Source organism: Microtus pennsylvanicus, chromosome 1 (assembly GCF_037038515.1).
Source record: "Microtus pennsylvanicus isolate mMicPen1 chromosome 1, mMicPen1.hap1, whole genome shotgun sequence".
Lineage (NCBI taxonomy): Eukaryota > Metazoa > Chordata > Mammalia > Rodentia > Cricetidae > Microtus > Microtus pennsylvanicus.
In genome coordinates, this window is record NC_134579.1 from 91,107,869 (window position 1) to 91,123,490 (window position 15,622).

Here is a 15,622-nt window from a genome sequence, read left to right on the forward strand (position 1 = left end):
CTCTCTTGGTAATTAGCACATAGAAATAATCCACCATAGAAAGACAGAAAACTCCAATCACTTGTTATATTTTCTTTAAACTACATTTACTTGTTTATTGGAGAGTCATACCATGATAGATGTGGAGGTCAGGAGTCAATGTTGAGGAGCATGTGATCCCCAGGGACAGATCACGTCTCTATGTTTGGAAGCAATTGTCTTTACCACTGAGCCACATCACCACCTACACACTTTTTAAATACAACATAATTATGCAATAACATTGCTGTCTAAATTGGGGTTTCTATTGCTGTGCAGAGACATCATGAGCATGGCAACTCTTAGAAAGGAAAATCATGTAAGTGTGGTGGCTTCCATTTTTAGAGATTTAGTCCCTTATCATCATGGTGCCACATGGTGGTGTTCAGGCAGTCATAGTGCTGGAAACGGAGCTAAGATTTCTACGTTTCGATTTGTAGACACCAAGAAAGTATCTGTCTTAGTAAGCGTGGCTTGAGCATATTTGAGACTTCAAATCCCACCTCTACAGTGACAGACTTCCTCCAACAAGATCTCACCTACTCCAACAAGGCCACATCTTCTGATACCCTTCCCTTTGAGATTATGGGGGCCAATTACACTGAAGCTACCACAGCTTTATAAGTTTCAATTTGGCACAGCCCAGAGTCAAATGAGGAAACACTCTCAGTAAAGATATTGTCCAGGTCACACTGGCCTATGGGTACGTCTTGGGAGATTGTCATTTTAATTAATGTAATAGAGTTCAACCAGTTTTGGGAGCATCATTCCCCAGACAGATGATCCTGTGCTGTATGAGAAAACTAAGTTTGAGTCTGAGCCCTCCAGCAAGCAACATTCCTCTATGGCTTCTCCTGAAGTTCCTGCTTGAGTTCCTGCCCTGACTTTCTTCAGTGATGGTCAGTAGCCTATAAGCATAAATAAAAGTTGTTTCTTCCCAAAGTTGCTTTTGTTCAGATTGCTTTATTACAATAATGGAAAGGAAGCCAGAATGATAACCCAGAATAGCATAAGACTCACTCTGTAGTCAAGGCTGCTCTCAAACTTGTGGTCCTCTTCCTCAGCCTCTCATGTTCTGGCATTATAGCCTATAGTCACCTCACCTAAATTACATCCACTTTGCATTCAACTGTACAGGAAGCCCAAGGAAACAAGTGGTTATGGTGCCTGCTGCCCACAGTGACTTTTCCAGGGGTTCTTCCCAGCCTATATCAAGTTCCGGTACTATAGTCTTATCTTGTGGTTCTCTCTAGAACCTGAGCCTCTTCTGTTTGTCCAAATTGAGTCTTCACTTGCCCTGGGCTTGGACTCATCTGTGGGGATATACAGTAAGATGACATGTGAACAAGGCCAGCACCAAGAGAGTCACCAGGTCAGGCAAGGCGGTATAAGCCTTTAATCATTCCTCAAGGCCCAGTAATACCACTTTTGGGCATATATCCAAAGGATGTTCAATCGTGCCACAAGGACATGTGTTCAACTATGTTCACAAGAGCATTGTTTGTCATAGCCAGAACCTGGAAACACCCGAAATGCCCCTTGACCAAAGAATGGATAAGGAAAATGTGGTACATTTACACAATGTCAGAAAAAAACAACAACATCTTGAATTTTGCAAGCAAATGGATGGAGCTAGAAATCATCATTTTGAGTGAGGTAACTCAGACACAGAAAGACAATTATCACACATACTCACTCATAAGTGGTTTTTCAACATAAAGCAAATAAAACCAGCCCACAAATCACTAAGCCAGAGAATTAATGCATAGATCTAATCTACATGGGAAGTAGGAAATGACAAGATCTCTTGAGTAAATTTGGTGCATGAGGACCTTGGGGGAGGGTTTAAAGGGATGGGAGAGGCAAGGAGGGGAACAGAGAAAAATGTAGCTCTCAATAAAAATAAAAAAATAATAAAAAAGATGACTAGTAAAAAATGTACTCTGATTTATCTACATAAGATTGTGAGAAAACATGATAGAGAAAAGTCTATCTTTACTGTGTGACTGCATAATCTTCAACATAGGATGACCTTAAGTGTCTTTTGGCCATTTAAACTTCCTCTGCTGAGAATTCTCTGTTCAGTTCAGTGCCCCATTTTTTAATTGGGTTAATTAGCATTTTAAAGTCTAGTTTCCTGAGTTCTCTATATATTTTGGAGATCAGACCTTTGTCTGTTGCGGGGTTGGTGAAGATCTTCTCCCAGTCAGTAGGTTGCCTTTTTGTCTTGGTGACAATGTCCTTTGCTTTACAGAAGCTTCTCAGTTTTAGTAGGTCCCATTTATTCAATGTTGCCCTTAATGTCTGTGCTGTTGGGGTTACACATAGGAAGCGATCTCCTGTGCCCATGTGTTGTAGAGTACTTCCCACTTTCTCTTCTATCAGGTTCAATGTGTTCTGACTGATCGTGAGGTCTTTAATCCATTTGGACTTGAGTTTTGTGCATGGTGATAGATATGGGTCTATTTTCATTCTTCTACAGGTTGACATCCAGTTATGCCAGCACCATTTGTTGAAGATGCTTTCTTTCTTCCATTGTATACTTTTGGCTCCTTTATCAAAAATGAGGTGATCATAGGTTTGTGGGTTAAAATTCGGGTCTTCTATACGATTCCATTGGTCGACTCCTCTGTTCTTATGCCACACTGTTTTCATCACTGTAGCTCTGTAACATAGTTTGAAGTCAGGGATGGTAATGCCTCCAGACAATCCTTTATTGAATAGGATTGTATTGGCTATCCTAGGTTTTTTGTTTTTCCACATAAAGTTGATTATTGTCCTCTCAAGATCTGTGAAGAATTTTGATAGGACCTTGATGGGGATTGCATTGAATCTATAAAATTGACTTGGGTAGAATTGTCATTTTTAATATGTTGATCCTTCCAATCCAAGAGCAAGGGAGGTCCTTCCAATTTCTGGTATACTCCTCAATTTCTTTCTTCAATGCCTTAAAGTTCTTGTCAAATAGATCTTTCACTTCCTTGGTTAGAGTTACCCCAAGATATTTTATGCTGTTTGTGGCTATCGTGAAAGGTGAAGCTTCTCTGATTTCCCTCTCTGCTTCCATATCCTTTGTGTATAAGAGGGCGACTGATTTTTTGGAGTTGATATTGTATCCTGTCACATTACTAAAGGTGTTTATCAGCTGTAAAAGTTCTTTGGTGGAGTTTTGGGGGTCGCTTATGTACACTATCATATCATCTACAAATAACGAAAGTTTCACTTCTTCCTTTCCAATTCGAATCCCCTTGATCCCATTATGTTGTCTTATTGCTATTGCTAGAACTTCACGCACTATATTGAAGAGGTACGGCGAGAGTGGACAGCCTTGTCGTGTTCCTGAGTTTAGGGGGATGGCTTTGAGTTTCTCTCCGTTTAATTTGATGTTAGCTGTCAGCTTGCTGTATATAGCTTTTATTATATTTAGGTATGACCCTTGTATCCCTAATCTCTCCAAGACTTTTATCATAAAGGGATGATGAATTTTGTCAAATGCTTTTTCATCATCTAATGAAATGATCATATAGTTTTTTTCTTTCAGTTTATTTATATGATGGATTACATTGATAGATTTTCATATGTTGAACCAGCCCTGCATCTCTGGGATGAAGCCTACTTGATCATAATGGATAATTTTTCTAATGTGTTCTTGGATTCGGTTTGCCAGTATTTTGTTGAGGATTTTTGCATTGATGTTCATGAGTGAGATTGGTCTATAATTCTCTTTCTTAGTTGAGACTTTGTGCGGTTTTGGTATCAGAGTAACTGTAGCTTCATAAAAGGAATTTGGCAATGCCTCTTCTGTTTCTATATTGTGAAATACATTAAGGAGTATAGGTATTAGGTCTTCTTGGAAGTTCTGGTAGAATTCTGCATTGAAACCATCTGGTCCTGGGCTTTTTTTGGTAGGGAGGTTTTTGATAACCTCTTCTAATTCTTCGCGACTAACAGGTCTATTTATATTGTCCACCTGGTCCTGGTTTAACTTTGGTATATGGTATTTATCTAAAAAAGGTATCCATTTCCTTTACATTTTCCAGTTTTGTGGCATATAGGTTTTTGTAGTAAGATCTAATGATTCTCTGAATTTCCTCTGTGTCTGTGGTTATGTCCCCTTTTCATTTCTGATCTTATTCATTTGCAAATTCGCTCTGCCGTTTGACTAGTTTGGATAGGGGTTTATCAATCTTGTTGATTTTCTCCAGGAACCAGCTTTTTGTTTCATTGATTCTTTGTATTGTTTTCTGTGTTTCTATTTTGTTGATTTCAGCCCTCAGTTTGATTATTTCCAGTCTTCTACTCCTCCTAGGTGAGTCTGCTTTTTTTTTCTAGAGCTTTCAGGTGGGCTGTTAAGTCTACAATGTGAGCTTTCTCTGTTTTCTTTAAGTGGGCACTTAGTGCTAAGAACTTTCCTCTTAGGACTGATTTCATAGTGTCCCATAAGTTTGAGTATGTTGTTTCTTTATTTTCATTGAATTCCAGGAAGACTTTAATTTCTTTCTTTATTTCTTCCTTAATCCAGGTATGGTTCAGTTTCCATGAATTTGTAGGCTTTCTGGGGGTAGCATTGTTGTTGAATTCTAACTTTAATCCATGGTGATTTGATAAGACACAGGTGGTTACTAATATTTTTTTGTAACTGTGGAAGTTTGCTTTGTTACCAACTATGTGGTCGATTTTTGAGAAGGTTCCATGAGCTGCAGAGACTAAGGTATATTCTTTCGTATTTGGGTGGAATGTTCTATAGATGTCTGTTAAGTCCATTTGCTTCATTACCTCCATTAATTCTCTTATTTCTCTGTTAGGTTTCTGTCTGATTGACCTGTCCATTGGTGAGAGAGGAGTGTTGAAGTCTCCTACTATTAGTGTGTGCGGTTTGATGGCTGCCTTGAGTTTTAGCAATGTTTCTTTTATGTACGTGGGTGCTATTATATTAGGGGCATAGATGTTCAGGATTGAGATTTCATCCTGACGAACTGTTCCTGTTATGAGTATAAAATGCCCCTCTCCATCTCTTCTGATTGATTTAAGTTTGCAGTCAACTTTGTTTTTTTTTTTCTTTTAAACACCGCTTGGCCCATTATATCTAGCCTTTTCTTGGCTAACACTCACACCTGGACTAGCCCATTTCTAATAATCTGTTTAGCCCACGAGCTGGCTTACCAGGAATGATCTTAACGTGCTTCTGCCTGGAGTGGAGGAATCATGGCGACTCACTGATTCAGCTCCTTTCTCCCAGCCTTCTGTTCTGTTTACTCCACCCACCTAGGGGTGGGCCTATCAAATGGGCCTAGCAGTTTCTTTATTGCTTAGCCAATGAAATCAACAAATTGATATATGACACTCCCACATCACTTCCCCTTTTTCTGTTTAAACAACAAAAAAAGGAACGCTTTAACTTTAACATAGTAAAATTACATATAACCAAACAGTTATTATGCAAGAATTACAGTTACTATATATATATATCTTTTATTTTTTTGTTTTTGTTTTTGTTTTTTGTTTGTTTTTCGAGACAGGGTTTCTCTGTGGCTTTTTGGAGCCTGTCCTGGAACTAGCTCTGTAGACCAGGCTGGTCTCGAACTCACAGAGATCCGCCTGCCTCTGCCTCCCGAGTGCTGGGATTAAAGGCGTGTGCCACCACCGCTCAGCTTACTACTTTATCTTTTATAATAACAAAGACATCTTGCTGCCTGGACAGTCACCCAAAGTTCTTTTGTACTGTTGGGGCATCCATCTTCAGCCTTCAGGCCCATAGTATCCAGCAGACATTTTCATCAAGCAGGAAATTCCAAAGACAGTTCAGTTACTTTCTGCTGTGTCCTGCAGAATGTCTCACAGACTCTTTCATGAGTCAGGAACCCCGAAAGACCATCTCACCTTTAGGCAAGTTCAGCAGTCCTCTCTGCGGGTTCTCTTTGTCCAGTTTATGCAACATTCCAGGCAAGAGCAGTTTCTTGCCCAAATGGCTATCAAACTCCATAAGGATCCTCTTCGATGCCCATCTTCCTCTCAAAGTAGATTGGTGCTGCCAGGAGCAGACGTGTCTCATTGTCATGAAAAACCCTAAGTTATTAAAATATTTTAAATGCCCTATTCTGTAGCCTTTGAGAGATATGAAGAATGCCTATCTGAAATATATCTCTATATATCTAGAAAATCTAAGTAACATGATTACAAACTTGACTATTATTTATGATTATCCATCAATAACCTATATTTCCTAATTATACATTACATTTTTTAATGAACTACACAATCACAACACCTTAATCAAGATCAGAAATACATATACATATAACAAAATTGACCTTAAAATCCATACCAATGCAAATTATTCATACCTATATCATTTCCCCCTTTAAATGTAAAAGAACATCTATAAACAATATTTTGGAATCATGGTCACAGTTTTTTCTCTCCAAACTGCTTCCTGCTGAATGGGGGCGTCATTAATGAGGTCTTTCATGGTATAACCTGTGTGCTAGTTTCATCTCAGTTGGCAGTTGAGCGAAGTAATTTTTTGAGGGTATTACAGCAACCTTTCAGGAGGGCGTGGTCTCTCATACCAAATTGGAATAGAAGAAATCCACAGGGTCTGGTCCTCTGTGAAAACAAAAGAAGACCCTCTCCAAAGCATCATATCCTTAGACCCAAATTTTGAAATCGTAATACCCTTATATCCATTCTGGTTTAGCTTGACAACTGTAGTAATATGGAGCGGCGGCGGGGCTGCGTCCCCGGCCCGGCTAGCTTTACCCAAAATAATTACACGGACACTGTATTCTTTTAAACACTGCTTTGGCCCATTTCTACCTAGCATCTTCTAGGCTAACTCTCCCACCTGGACTAGCCCATTTCTTATCATCTGTATAGCACCGGTCTTACCGGGAAGATTCTAGCCTAAGTCCATCCTGGGTCGGAGCTTCATAGTGTGCGTCTTCCCTGGAGCAGGTAGCATGGCGTCTCTCCTGCGTCTGTTCCAGAGAGGAGAGCTGTCGAGTCTGCCCCCACTTCCTCTTCCTCCCAGAGTTTTGTTCTGTTTACTCCTCCCACCTATCTCCTAACCAATGAGAGCCAAGCAGCTTCTTTTATTTTAACCAATGACCTTCCTCCATCAGGCAACCCATGTAATGAAATGTCTCTCTGTATGTAGCTCCTTCACAGTCAAAAATTTTAAAGAAAACACAATGTACATAATCCAGACTCTCTGTGAATTTTCCATTTTTATGTGGCTTATTTTTCTTTATTTCTTTTAATCTCTTAACTATCTGTACTTTGTCTCTTTAAAGGCTTTACCTTTTTTTTTAAACCATTAACTTTATTCTCTATATTCTTTTTCTTCTTTCTCTCAAGCCTATGTGACACACATCCAACAGTGTGATCTTTTATGTCTGAATTTGTTTTATTGTGAATCTGTAATTTTTTTATTATCCAGGAGCATTTTTTAAAATGTTAAGCAGTTCTTAAAAACTTAAGTTGCACCATGTAGGGGTAATACGGTACTGCCTGTTTACTGCCAAGTCTAAACCTTAACTGAGCTGTTATTATGGTAATTACGGCAGTTACTGCCTGAGGTCAGCACAGTTCAACATGGAGCAGCCACTCCAGCCTTAGATCCATTTGATGCCCCTGAGCTGAGCACAGTTCCAGGCACACAGCAAGTCCACATTGGCACCGCAGTCAGCAGTTTAACTCTGAGACTGAGCGTGCAGCACAGAAACTCTTTTCATCCAAGTTACAACCAACTCTGATACGCAGAGCACTGCGCAGTCTGAAAACACGTCTCTTTATGGTGGCAAGAATCCGCCATGCTCTTCCGCCTGCCTAAGCCTGATTCTGCCATCTGCCCAGGTGCAGGCGGGGAGCACTGAGAGCCATCAGCATGGTCTCAGAGCACTCTCCTTCCGATCCCAAGCGGGAACAGAAACATCCAGTCCCATAAAATCCATTGAAATGCTTTAAAGCCAGAGTTCAAGCTGGCAGCACAGCCCCAAGAAGCTGCGCTTTAAAATGACGCAGCATTTTTTTTCTGCTGCTGATGCCGAATCAGGAAATCTCTCTACAGCATGCCACCAACAAACAGCAAAAATCTGTGATAAACTATCTCTCCCTTATTTTTAAGCCTTCTCAGGTTTTTAAGCGGATTTAGTCCATCACGTGTGGGCGCCATTCTATCGTATTAGGAGCGGCAGGCTGCGTCCCCGCACCCGGCCACCCACACGGCTAGCTTTACTCGAAATAATTACACGGAAGCTATATTCTTTTAAACACCTCTTGGCCCATTATATCTAGCCTTTTCTCGGCTAACACTCGCACCTGGACTAACCCATTTCTAATAATTTGTTTAGCCCACGAGCTGGCTTACCAGGAATGATCTTAACCTGCTTCTGCCTGGAGTGGGGGAATCGTGGCTCCTGAAGTCAACTTTGTTAGAGATTAGTATGGCCACACTTTCTTGTTTCTTAGGTGCATTTGCTTGATAAGCCTTTTCCCAGCCCTTTACTCTGAGTAGGTGCCTGTCTTTGTGGTTGAGGTGTGTTTCTTGTAAACAGCAGAATGTTGGATCCTGTTTTCTTATCCAATCTCTTAGCCTGTATTTTTTGTATTTTTTTTTGTTTTTTTTTTTTTGGTTTTTTTTTTTTTGGTTTTTCGAGACAGGGTTTCTCTATGGTTTTGGAGCCTGTCCTGGATCTTAGCCTGTACCTTTTTATAGGTGAGTTGAGTCCATTGACATTAAGTGATATTAATGACCAGTGGTTGTTAACTCTGGTCACTTTTTTAGTCGTAGAGTTTGTGTGTTTCCCTTCTTTGATTTGTGTTGGTGAAGGGTCTCTAGATGTCTGAGTTATTGTGGTCATTGTTGGACTCCTTGGTTAGTGATTTTCTTTCAATTACTTTCTGTAAGGCTGGATTTGTGGCTACATATTGTTTAAATTTGTTTTTATCATGGAAAATTTTATTTTCTCCATTTATAGTGAACGAAAGCTTGGCTGGGTATAGTAATCTGGGCTTGCATCCATGGTCTCTCAGTTTCTGCAGTACATCTGTCCAGGACCTTCTGGCTTTCATGGTTTCCATGGAGAAGTCAGGTGTAAGTCTGATAGGTTTACCTTTATAAATAATTTGGCCTTTTTCCTTTGCAGCTCTTAATATTCTTTCCTTATTCTGTATGCTTTGTGTTTTGATAATTATATGGCGAGGGGATTTTTTTTTTTGATCCAGCCTATTCAGTGTTCTGTATGCTTCTTGAACCTTCATAGGTATATCTTTCTTTAGGTTGGGAAAGTTTTCTTCTATAATTTTATTAAATATATTTTCTGGACCATTGAGCTGCACTTCTTCTCCTTCTTCTACTCCTATTATTCTTAGGTTTGGTCTTTTTATTGTGTCCCATATTTCCTGAATATTTTGTGATGAGAGTTTGTTGGACTTGCTGTTTTCTTTGATCAGTGTGTTTATTTTCTCTATGGTATCTTCAGAATCTGAGATTCTTTCTTCTAACTCTTGTATTCTGCTGGTTATGCTTGTTTCTGTAGACTCTGTTTGTTTACTTAAATTTTCCATGTCCAGCCGGCCCTCTGTTTGTGTTTTCTTCTTTGCCTCCATTTCAGTTTTCAAGTCTTGAACTGTTTCCATTATCTGTTTGATTGTTTTTCCTTGGTTTTCTAGGGTATCATTCACTGATTTATTCAATTCTTCAAACTTTCTTTTATATTTCTCATCCATTTCTTTAAGGGCGTTTTTTACATGCTGTTTTAGGGAGTCAATCACTTTCATGAAGTCAATCTTTTCTACTTCTTCTTGATTAAGGTGTTCATGTCCTCCCATTGTGAGGTTGCTGGTTTCTGGTGGCTTCATGTTGCTTTTCAGCTTGTTGGGCGAATTCTTGCCTTGGTGTCTGTCCATCTCTTCTTCCAAATGCTCCCTTATGGATCTTCTTTTATTGGATCAGGTCTCCTTGCCTACCCAACGCTGGCTCTCCCCAATGTTGGCTCTCCCCAGCGCTGGCTCTCCTGGCGCTGAAAGATCAGGCCTCCGTGCTGGTTGGGGAGCTCGCAAACAAAGCGCCTACCCTGCTTGGTGCAGGCAGGCTATAGAGACGAAGGAACTCCCGCCCACTTGGGTGCCCCGAGGATTTGGACCCAGTGCCCAGACAGGCTGGGCTGGGTGATGTTATGTGCCAAAAAGGGTGGTGGGGCCGAAGTGGGGACGGTTCTGGATGGAAGCTGGGTGGGCTAGGAAGAAAGGCAGTATGCAGGGAGTAGAGGCCCTGCAGAGAGCCCAAGAAGGATAGGGGGCCAAGGAACCTCTGAGCTCCCCATCCCAGGCTGGCACCGTGGGGCCAGAAACTCACCCCAACGCTGGCTCTCCTGGCGCCGAGAGATCAGGTCTCCATGCTGGTTGGGCAGCTCGCAAACAAAGCGCCTACGCTGCTTGGTGCAGGCAGGCCATCTATTTATGGAATATTAATGCAGAAAAAACACATTATCTTTGAATAAATCTTTTTACCACATAAACTGAGTAAAGAGTTAGAAACTCATTTGGCAGAGGTCTCTGAATTGATTATAAAAGGAAAATACAGTGCTCGCTTTGGAAGCACATATCCTAAAACTGTAACGGTACAGAGAAGATTAGCATGGCCCCTGGGCAAGGATGGCACACAAATTCGTGAAGCGTTCCCTATTTTTATCCAACATTCTGCTTTTTACAATAAACACACCTCAGCCACAAAGACAGACATTACCTCAGAGTAAAGGGTTGGGAAAAGTTTTTTCAATCAAACGGACCTAAGAAACAAGCAGGTTTGGCTATAGTAATATATAACAAAATTGACTTCAAAATAAAATCAATCATAAGAGATGGAGAAGGACACTTTATACTCATAACAGGAACAATTCATCAGGATGAAGCCTCAATCCTGAATATCTATGCCCATAATATAAAAGCACACACATATGAAAAAGAAACATTGCTAGAACCCAAGGCACACATCAAACCCCACACACTAATAGTAGGAGACTTCAGCACTCCTCTCTCACCAATGGACAGATCAACCACACAGAAACTTAACAGAGAAATAAGAGAATTAACAGAGGTAATGAATCACATGGATTTAACAGACATCTATAAAACATTCCACCCAAATAGAAAAGAATATACTTTCTTCTCAGCATCTCATGGAACCTTCTTGAAAATTGATCATATACTCGGTAACAACACAAATATCCACAGATACAAAAAATTGTAGTAACCACCTGTGTGTTATTGGATCACCATGGAATAAAGTTAGAATTTAACAACAATTCTACCCCCAGAAAGAGTACAAACTCATGGAAAGTGAACAGTCATCTACTGAACCACCCCTGGGTCAAGGAAGAAATAAAGAAAGAAATTAAATTCTTCCTTGAATTCAATGAAAATAAAGACACAACATACCCAAATTTATGGGACACTATGAAATCAGTGCTAAGCAGAAAGTTCATAGAACTAAGTGTCCACATTAAAAAAAAGAAAAAACAAAGAAATCTCACACTAGAGACTTAACAGCACAGCTGAAATCTCTAGAAAAAAATAAGCAGACTTACCCAGGAGGAGTAGAAGACTGTAAATAATCAAACTGAGGGCTGAAATCAATAAGATAGAAACACAGAACACAATCCAAAGAATCAATGAAACAAAGAGTTGGTTCTTTGAGAAAATCAACAAGATTGACAAGCCCCTATCCAAAACAATGCTGTACAATAAAGAAACTTCCGGAGGCATTACCATCCTTGACTTCAAACTCTATTACAGATCTACAGTAATGAAAACAGCTTGTCATAAAAACAGAGAAGTCGACCAGTTGAATTATATAGAGACCTGGTTATTAACCAACAAACCCATGAACACCTGATTTTTGACAAAGGAGCTAAAAGTATACAATGGAAGAAAGAAAGCATCTTCAACAAATGGTGCTGGTATAACTGGATGTCAACCTGTAGAAGAATGAAAATAGATCCATATCTATCACCATGTACAAAACTCAAGTCCAAATGGATTAAAGACCTTAATATAAATCTGACCACATTGAACCTGATAGAAGAGGAAGTAGGAAGTAGACTGCACCACATGGGCACAGGAGACCACTTCCTACATATAACCCCAGTAGCACAGACAATAAGGGCAACAATGAATAAATGGGACCTCCTGAAACTAAGAAGCTTCTGTAAAGCAAAGGACATTGTCATTAAGACATAAAGGCATCCTAATGAATGGGTGAAGATCTTCACGAATCCCGCATCAGACAAAAGTCTGATCTCCAAAATATATAAATAACTCAAGAAATTGGACTTTAAAATTCTAATTAACCCAATTAAAAATGGGGAAGTAAACTGAACAGAGAATTCTCAACAGAAGAATTTCAAATGCCCAAGAGACACTTAAAGTCATGCCTCAATTCTTTACTCGCCTCAGATTGGCTTCAAGTCGCCACATACCCTATCATTTGCCTTCCAACGTGGATTTAAACTCCACACCTCCTGGAATCCATGGGCCCGGACTCTCTCTGCCTGCTTGGTTTGATTTTTTCTGAGATTTTTATTTTTATCTTTCCATTCAAATATTTACACTTTCTTCCCTCCTCCTAATCCCCTCCCGCTCCCCCACACTGCTCTTCCCTCTCCCTCACTGCTTGAGAAATGGCAGGGAACCCTGCCCTGTGGGAAGTCCAAGACCCTCCCCACTACATCCAGGCCTAGGAAGGTGTGCATCCATAAAAGGACAGTATGTCTGAGCTGTTTTTAATTCTTCCTTGCAGCGTCACACTTAGGCAGAGCAAGTCAGAGTGCAAGCATAAGCATTTGCTGACCGCTGCTAACCCCTTGGGGGCAAAAACTCCCTGTGAAGTTTCTGCACAAATAGATACACTGTTTGAAATCCTCACCGCAACTGAGTGGAGCGCTGCCACAGTGACATTTGCAGCTTGACCTTTTGTCCCAGCATAGGACGCTGGGTGCGCAGTAGTCCGCTCTCGCAGAGGCTGTGTCACAACCCAGTGTGGAGCAGCAGCGTGTGTTCCCAGGGCAAGCTGTGCTGTTTATCAGCCACTAGAAGCTCCCTGGGTTTTTGTGCCCTGTGCCTGGATTCTGGGTTTTCTCCCTCTGTCTACTACATCTAACCTCTCAAGTGACTCATTTTCCCCCAGTTTTTAAATAAATATCAGGGCAGATTTTTTTGTTTTGTTTTTTTTTCTTTGTGTTTTTTTCTTTTTATTGTTTATTTATTAGCATGTGGAGGTCAGAGAACTTACTGTAGTCAGTTCTTCCCTTCCAGTTTGTGAGTTTAAGGGACTGAACTGAGGTTGGTAGGCTTAGCAGCAAGCACCTTTACCCACAGCCCACTGTCTGCGTATTATTTCTTTTTTTTTAATTAGTTAATTTATTCATTTACTAAAGATTTCTGTCTCTTCCCCACCACCGCCTTCCATTTCCTTTCCCCTCCCCAATCAAGTCCCCCTCCCTCCTCAGCCCAAAGAGCAATCAGGGTTCCCTGCCCTGTGGGAAGTCCAAGGACCACCACCTCCATCCAGGTCTAGTAAGGTGAGCATCCAGACTGCCTAGGCTCCCCCAAAGCCAGTACGTGCAGTAGGATCAAAAACCCATTGCCATTGATCACGACAGGAACCAATGCAACAGTGTCACGACAAATCCTGTTTTAAAATCTGCCCTGATTTCCCAACTGGACAAGAAACAGCGCCATCTGCTTGTTAACGGGTAAAATGGCAGGTTTTGTTTCTTATGGGACTTTTGCCATGTTTTTGCTGCCACTATGGAAGAAATCACAAGAGGCCTACATGCCTATGGAGATACCTCAATTTACTGGTTATTAGGTTTCAGTTTTCTTCTTCATATTATATCATTATGGAAGTATATGGCATTAATTGATAGGATTAATACCATGATAGGCAAAATTGACTCCATATCTACGGGTACTAGGAACTTACCTGAGAGGGTCCAGGCTGTTGAATTTGACATTCAGAAGTTATCACAGAGTTTTGATAAGGTAACCGACAGAATATACCTCCAGAATGGCAATTTACATGATATTCAGGAGCATTTCAAGGAGGAGATGTTATCTTTGAAAGGAAACATTAAGACCTTTGAATCGCAGGTGCAGAATAAGGACCATAAAATTGATACCATAGGGAAATCACAAGAAATATTTGCAGGGCAGGAGATTCAGGCTTTATGAGAGATTATGATTAAGAGATTTGAAATGATTGAGGAAATTATTGGAGCTGATGATTAGGGTGAGAAGACACAAGGGCAGGGTACACCGTCACCACCAGCTGTCAGAAACTGGTCTACCCAGGATTTTAGTGACATACCCTGTAATTTACTCTGACAAAGCATCAACTTCTAAAGTCCAAAGGGAGCCAAAAATGGTAGATAGATGTTGATAGGGATGCTGGTCAATCTTACTTCCTCCCTGCAAATCTCTTTCCCATATTCATGATTTCTTCTGTGTCCTACAGGCTTTTACTAGTGCCATCTGTGTGACCATGGGTTTAGAACTGTCCATTAGAGCCTGTGGACTCACCACTCACCAGTGGGCTAACACACAAATGCATACAATGCCTCCCTCTCACCTAGGACCTGTTAGGTGTCAACAGTATTATGGTTTTGCTGCGGGTCCCAGAAGCTTGCTGCAGGGTCAAGACAAGCAGCAGGCCAACAAACAAAGGTGGCTGGTCCCCTGGACATCCCCAGCGGCTGGCTAGCCATGTGGGTGGCAGGTGGGCAAGGGGCAGACAGATAGGCACACCATGCAGATGGGTTTCCTGAAAGCTGCTGGGGTCCCAAAAGCAGCCAGTCCCAAGCAAGGATGGCACAAGAGACCACGTGGCAGGTCTCCATGTGTTGTGGCAGTTGGGCGAGAGAGACAGATAAACATACCATACAGAGTAAAGTTAGACATTTATTAGGTGGATTATGGAGGGGAAGGAAAAACGGGAGGAGAGAGAGAGAAAGAGAGAGAGAGAGAGAGAGAGAGAGAGAGAGAGAGAGAGAGAGAGAGAGAGAGGCTGCCTTTCCAAGAGAAGGGACAGGAAGAAGAGAAAGTGGGGCTCTGAGGCTGCAAGCAGGAAGGGAGTGGGCTTGGCTTGTCTCTTAAAAAGACAGAACAATCATTACAAACAGTTCAGCAGGAAGTGGTAAAGTCTGTCTCATCTCATAATGACCACTAGCGTAGAGCAGCTAGTGGTATATTGAAGGAGTCGAAGAATTTGGTTTTGTTGGTGGTTTTTGTTCCCCAAGACAGGGTCTCATGCCCCCCAGGCTAGTATCAAACTCCTTATGTAGCTTTGAACTTCGTCTTTGAACTTGTGATCCCCCTGCCTCTACTCCCTGAGTCTGGGATTACAGAAGTGCACCACCAATTACAGGGTGCTGGGGATGGAGCCAGGGCTTTGTGACTGGTGAGCTGTCACTCTCCCAAATGATTCTTACCACAACTCCTGGATTTTCTTTTTCTTACACAAACAAACATCAGTGGTCTCAAATAAAAATAAAAATTTTAAGCAATACATCAGCTTTAAGCAATTCATCAAATGTGAATACATGCA

At 41.1% G+C, this 15,622-nt stretch overlaps 1 non-coding gene across 1 annotated transcript; it reads left to right on the plus strand.

Moving 5' to 3' along the window:
• Window positions 1-10,602: 10,602 nt before the first annotated feature.
• Window positions 10,603-10,709, plus strand: LOC142842757 (U6 spliceosomal RNA). The gene has a single exon (XR_012909438.1). It is a non-coding gene; the product is annotated as a U6 spliceosomal RNA (small nuclear RNA).
• The last annotated feature ends 4,913 nt before the right edge of the window (window positions 10,710-15,622 follow it).